Source organism: Coregonus clupeaformis, unplaced genomic scaffold, assembly GCF_020615455.1.
Source record: "Coregonus clupeaformis isolate EN_2021a unplaced genomic scaffold, ASM2061545v1 scaf2508, whole genome shotgun sequence".
Classification (NCBI taxonomy): Eukaryota; Metazoa; Chordata; class Actinopteri; order Salmoniformes; family Salmonidae; genus Coregonus; species Coregonus clupeaformis.
In genome coordinates this window covers 68853-74059 of record NW_025535962.1, presented here as the reverse complement: position 1 = coordinate 74059, position 5207 = coordinate 68853, and positions in this window count along the sequence as shown.

Here is a 5207-nt window from a genome sequence, read left to right as displayed (position 1 = left end):
TTCAGTCCCAACATAACTATATAGAACCATTCAGTCCCAACATAACTATATAGAACCATTCAGTCCCAACATAACTATATAGAACCCTTCAGTCCCAACAGAACTATATAGAACCCTTCAGTCTCGGCCCAACAGAACTATATAGAACCCTTCAGTCCCAACAGAACTATATAGAACCCTTCGGAACCCTTCCAGTCCCAACAGAACTATATAGAACCCTTCAGTCCCAACAGAACTATATAGAACCCTTCAGTCCCAACAGAACTATATAGAACCCTTCAGTCCCAACATAACTATATAGAACCATTCAGTCCCAACATAACTATATAGAACCATTCAGTCCCAACATAACTATATAGAACCCTTCAGTCCCAACAGAACTATATAGAACCCTTCAGTCCCAACAGTAACTATATAGAACCCTTCAGTCCCAACAGAACTATATAGAACCCTTCAGAACCCTTCAGTCCCAACAGAACTATATAGAACCCTTCAGTCCCAACAGAACTATATAGAACCCTTCAGTCCCAACAGAACTATATAGAACCCTTCAGTCCCAACAGAACTATATAGAACCCTTCAGTCCCAACAGAACTATATAGAACCATTCAGTCCCAACAGAACTATATAGAACCTGTGACGTCACGAGAGGCTACACGGCTTTCAGCGGGATTGCTCAAGTAGTGCAAGGAGACAAGGTTCAAACAAAACAAGGATTTTATTAAAGGTCTTGGGAAATTAACGAAAATATAACAAAATTATGTTCTCTTGTGGCTCTTTAAGGGTTAACAGTTCAGGGATGTCTCTTCCACATCCAAAATCATAATTCTCACTCGCTCAGATAACTTTTCCCCAGCCTTACTGTAGTCCACGTTGCAGCTAGTGGCCAACCCAGCAAAAAGTCCTTCCAAATGTCTCTCACGTATTTCCACAGGTGCATATATCCAAAGGTGAGTATTTCCCAAAGGTAAGTATCTCCAAATCCTTATATTCCTCATGGAAGTGGACGTGCAGCACTCTTGTCCTCCAGAGAGCCCAGGTTGGAGACTGTGTCTCTTCACCCCCAAACCTTCAGCTCATCAGCTCCTCATTTGTTTCAGCTGCGTGGGAAGATTGGCCATAGAGGGGTGGGAGTTCCCGACCATACCAGCAGATGGAGCCATAGCTGTCTGGGTTTGCAGCCATCTCAGGGGGATGTAACGTCCCTCCAGGACACAGCCTCTCGTGACATCACACATCCCCCTCCTCGGGACCGACGTCCTCGTCGGGGTAAAGGCAGCGAAGAAGGCATCACGCCGGGAGAGGGCGTCCGCATTGCCGTGGTGCTTGCCAGCCCTGTGGACAACAGAAAAGTTAAACGGTTGCAAGCTCAAAACCATCTGGTTACTCTTCTTGACCCGCCTGGTTTCTGGCTCCCCTGGAGCCGGGATAAGTCCTGACGTGGCTGGGTTCGAGACCTTGGGGTCCTTTGGACGGGTTCTTCCCATTTGTGGTGGGGCCGCACTCCTGGGGTCTTTTCCGGGAAGCATTCAGCATCTCCGCTGTGGCCTGGTACTTTTCCACAGCTTCCACGGTCAGATCAGCCGTGGTCAAGGCCTGTTGACTGATGAACCGTTTTGCCTCATAAGGCAGGGCGCGTGAGGTAACGATCCACCACAACGGCCTCCACCACCGCCGCTGCTGTATTCCTCTGCGGATCCAGCCATTTCCTTGCGATTCGGACAAGTTCATGCATCTGCGCCCCGAGGAGGTTGGTCTGGTTGGAAGGTCCAGCTGTGAAAGCGCTGGGCCATACCAAACTTTGTGAGTCCATATCTGCTGAGGATCTCAGACTTCAGGGCATCATAGTCAGTAACCTGGTCAGGGCCCAGGTCCCGGACAGCATTCAGCGATTCCCCGGTTAGAAAGGGGGCTAACAGACCAACCCACTGTTGCTTGGGCCAGGCTTCCCTAGTGGCCGTGGCCTCAAATGCATGCAGGTATGCCTCAATGTCATCGGTAGCTCCCCATCTTAGATATAAAGTCACTTGCCTTTATTGGGCGGGTATTTTGGACCACCCTCTGTCTCTGCAACTGCAATTCCTCTGCCTTCAGAAGGTTGGCTTTCTTTTGCTCCTCCAAGAGAGCCACGTTTGCTTGCATCTGGGCTTGCTGGCCAGCAACAAGGGCTTTCAATATGTCCTCCATTTCAGTCGGCGGGGAGCCTACGGCCAACTTGGAAAACTGGGTGATCAAACCTTCGGTATCCTCCTCTGACATGCACTATTAACGCTTGAGCTTACCCGTATTCTCCACCATCTGTGACGTCACGAGAGGCTACACGGCTTTCAGCGGGATTGCTCAAGTAGTGCAAGGAGACAAGGTTCAAACAAAACAAGGATTTTATTAAAGGTCTTGGGAAATTAACGAAAATATAACAAAATTATGTTCTCTTGTGGCTCTTTAAGGGTTAACAGTTCAGGGATGTCTCTTCCACATCCAAAATCATAATTCTCACTCGCTCAGATAACTTTTCCCCAGCCTTACTGTAGTCCACGTTGCAGCTAGTGGCCAACCCAGCAAAAAGTCCTTCCAAATGTCTCTCACGTATTTCCACCGGTGCATATATCCAAAGGTGAGTATTTCCCAAAGGTAAGTATCTCCAAATCCTTATATTCCTCATGGAAGTGGACGGTGCAGCACTCTTGTCCTCCAGAGAGCCCAGGTTGGAGACTGTGTCTCTTCACCCCCAAACCTTCAGCTCATCAGCTCCTCATTTGTTTCAGCTGCGTGGGGAAGATTGGCCATAGAGGGGTGGAGTTCCCGACCATACCAGCAGATGGAGCCATAGCTGTCTGGGTTTGCAGCCATCTCAGGGGGATGTAACGTCCCTCCAGGACACAGCCTCTCGTGACATCACAAACCCTTCAGTCCCAACAGAACTACATGCTCCATACTGATCCAGCCAATCACTTTCTGGTTTTCACACAACCTGACCCATGAGCGTATCAGTATGGAGGGTCGAAGTGTATGCGTGTGCATTTTCCCAAACGTACACAGGAAAGGGAAACTTCAGTTTGTGGTTCCTGAGCACACTAATGTCTGAAACACCTCCCTATATACACACTGTTGCTTTTAGTTCTAGATTAATGAAGGTGACTGCCTTTGTCTGGCATGTTTTGGCTGTAGATGACAGATTAATGAAGGTGACTGCCTTGGCCTGGCATGTTTTGGCTGTAGATGACAGATTAATGAAGGTGACTGCCTGGCCTGGCATGTTTTGGCTGTAGATGACAGATTAATGAAGGTGACTGCCTGGCCTGGCATGTTTTGGCTGTAGATGACAGATTAATGAAGGTGACTGCCTGGCCTGGCATGTTTTGGCTGTAGATGACAGATTAATGAAGGTGACTGCCTTGGCCTGGCATGTTTTGGCTGTAGATGACAGATTAATGAAGGTGACTGCCTGGCCTGGCATGTTTTGGCTGTAGATGACAGATTAATGAAGGTGACTGCCTTGGCCTGGCATGTTTTGGCTGTAGATGACAGATTAATGAAGGTGACTGCCTTGGCCTGGCATGTTTTGGCTGTAGATGACAGATTAATGAAGGTGACTGCCTGGCATGGCATGTTTTGGCTGTAGATGACAGATTAATGAAGGTGACTGCCTGGCATGGCATGTTTTGGCTGTAGATGACCGATTAATGAAGGTGACTGCCTGGCATGGCATGTTTTGGCTGTAGATGACAGATTAATGAAGGTGACTGCCTTGGCCTGGCATGTTTTGGCTGTAGATGACAGATTAATGAAGGTGACTGCCTTGGCCTGGCATGTTTTGGCTGTAGATGACAGATTAATGAAGGTGACTGCCTGGCCTGGCATGTTTTGGCTGTAGATGACAGATGTAACACTATGCACCATCAAGCACCATATTCATAGTATTATGATCTCGGACACCCAGAACTAAAATCTTGCATAGTTGCGTCAGATGCTCCATTTATGTCACATAGTCTGTCAAGAGATTCATATTATTGTGCTCTGTTGTTTATTCACTAGGAACCAAACACACGTACAGAGGTTTATTCACTAGGAACCAAACACACGTACAGAGGTTTATTCACTAGGAACCAAACAGAACCAAACGAAAGCAGACAGATGCAAACCAAACGAAACTGGGAGGGACCTACCTGAATTTGTCCAATAAAAACTCTTGAATTGAATACACCCCAGGTCAGGCAGGTCAGAGTTGAAACGCCAGACTCAGTAGACTCCATAAGAATTACTACACATAGTTGGCCGCTTAACGTACTTCTGGCAAAGATGACATTGTCACACCACACCAATTGGTTTCAATCAGTCATTCATCCTAACCAAATCTATATGCACACGTTCTAAGCATCTGAGTCCCGTTTTTGTTTAGGCTGTAGTGAAGCCGGCTGGTTTTCCATCAGAGGGTTGCTTGTCTCGGCATTATTCCCTCCTCCATAACAGGCGAGGAAACATTCAGCAGCTGGTTTGAATCACAGTGTTGGATCGAATTTGTGCTCTCTGAGCGTCCGTCCAGCTTCTTACAGGAAGTCAACCATGCATACTTTACATCTCTGGTTCTGCTTGGTCTCAGACGTCACTGAGGAAAGGTATTTACATCACTGGTTCTGCTTGGTCTCAGACGTCACTGAGGAAAGGTATTTACATCACTGGTTCTGCTTGGTCTCAGACGTCACTGAGGAAAGGTATTTACATCACTGGTTCTGCTTGGTCTCAGACTTCACTGAGGAAAGGTCTTTATCTCTCTGGTGTTGCTTGGTCTCAGACTTCACTGAGGAAAGGTCTTTACATATCTGGTTCTACTTGGCCCAAGCAATGAGAAATGTTCTTAGAAAAATAATGTCACTGAGTTCAGTTCTTCATTATTGCCTGGTGATCTTTTGCATTACAATCTGTAAAGTTGGCGGATTTATTTGGGGTATTTTTTTACTAGCATCTTTGAGTTGAGAACAGTTTAAAGTTTAAAGTCTTCTTGACATTAGCCCTGTTCCAGAACATCAAATCCATGATGCATTGTGGGTACATTGTGACCGACTGATCTATAAATAATAATGAGTAGTTATTTATGTTGAAAAGTGATTTGTAGATCAGTCAGTCGCGACCCGCCTGCAATGCTGCCCCCCACCCCCACCTGACCTCTGACCCTCAAGCTCAACTCTCCTGTCCCTGCCCCTACAGGT